General features: G+C 42.0%; 1 non-coding gene across 1 annotated transcript; it reads left to right on the top strand.

Annotated features, from left to right (window-relative positions):
* Positions 1-1,367: 1,367 nt before the first annotated feature.
* Positions 1,368-1,440, top strand: TRNAS-UGA (transfer RNA serine (anticodon UGA)). Its single transcript has one exon. It is a non-coding gene; the product is annotated as a tRNA-Ser (tRNA).
* Positions 1,441-1,710: the final 270 nt, after the last annotated feature.

Here is a 1,710-nt window from a genome sequence, read left to right as displayed (position 1 = left end):
CTAAACTGCCTCAGCAACAATTTCTATAAAAGAAAGCTATCTAAGTTAAAGAAACGGGCTGACGCCCACATTGACAAATAATTCCATATAAAAAGCTTTTAATAAATATCTAAAAACTCTTTCTAAAGGGAACATTGGATTATCGCCAAGAAAGGTGGATGGATGTGTGGGTATTTGTTTCTTGTGTAATTCTGGAAAATGATGTCTCCTTTGCTGTTCAGGTCTCGGACATTCAATTAAAACATGGATCACTGCTAGCCGGTCACCGTATCTCGAACAATGCGGTGCAGGAGGGCTGGTTAAAATGTATGAATGTGTTGTATATGTGTGACCTATTCTCAGCCTTCACAGAGCTGCTTCTTTGAATCTGACTCGTTTTTCTGTAGTGTACCTGCCTATCCTTGGTTTTATAGTATGTAGTTTATTCTCAGTTGCTGTGTCCCACTCCTCTTGCCATTGCTGTCGAATCATGTTTTTGATGTGTGACTTGAGGTCCTGATATGTTTGAATTTTGAAACTTGAAATTTTATTCCACAACAAAAAAAATGCTGCCAGGAGTACAGGAGAAAGCTGTGTGAACAGCTTGTTATCTTGTCAATGTCTGTAGTGTTTCGAAGGGCAGCTGATACAGCAAACCAATCAGCTGCCTCGTTACCTTGGATACCGTGGTGGCCTGGCACCCAATACAGTGTAATTTTAACTTCTAGTTTATGGGCAGACATAAGGGTGTTATATAGAGAATTCAGGACTGGGTTCTTATAATGCCACTTCCAAGGCGTTAAAACACTTAGGGAGTCTGTGTAGATGACCAATGTCTGTATTTTCTTTTGTATAACGTGTCTCTCCGCTAACACGATACCGTGGCCTTCAGCAGTAAATATACTTGTGTGTCTGTTTATTGTTTTTGACTGCGAGAACTCTGGTTCATGTGCGGCACAGGACACTTGAGCAGACTTTGAAGCATCAGTGAAATACTCATTGCACATGTACTTTGCCTGAAGTGACCTGAGGTGTTGCTGTATGGCAATAGGGGACGCATATTTCCCGACTTCGAGGAACGATGAATCACAATTAACAGAGTGTATTTCCCAATTTCCAAGGAGGAATGAAGCCTTTCATGGGAGTTGTATGAAGACTGGTAACTGGAACGTCAAGATCTTCAATATGCGTGGCAACTCTGATTTGGTATGGTGGCGTTAGTGATGGTTTTCTTGAGAAACGTTCCGTGCTAGTTTTGTCAAGCAGGAACCGGTGACATGGATGATACAGTTGGCATAGTACCTTCGTAGCATGGACGGCGCTGGTGAATACTCTCAAGGTTCGTATTCAGACAACATTAATACCCAAGAATAGCAGGTGGGACAGCGGCCGATGTAGCTCAGTTAGAAGAGCACCGGACGTGATATTCGGAGGTCGTGGGTTCGGTTCCCACCATCGGCACGTTTGTTTTCCTTCTACTTTGTGTTTATCTTTTCCCTAAAACAGATTAAGTTACTAGTTTATGTTATTACCGAAGTAAAAATAAAAAAAGACAAAGTACAATCCCCAATGCCTTGCTTGGCTTCGCCGACTGTTGGCTTCTTTCCTTCATGTATTATAGCGAGTACCCTCATTTGCCCTTCATTTATCTCTTCGTAGTATAAGTTACACCAGTAAATTTTCTTTTCGTTGCAGTGACCATCGGTTCGCCTAGACATCGTGGCCAGCCAT

The sequence above is a fragment of the Amblyomma maculatum genome, chromosome 10, assembly GCF_055883805.1.
Source record: "Amblyomma maculatum isolate TAMU_Amacu chromosome 10, ASM5588380v1, whole genome shotgun sequence".
Taxonomy (NCBI): domain Eukaryota; kingdom Metazoa; phylum Arthropoda; class Arachnida; order Ixodida; family Ixodidae; genus Amblyomma; species Amblyomma maculatum.
This window is presented reverse-complemented; position numbering and strand designations above follow the sequence as displayed.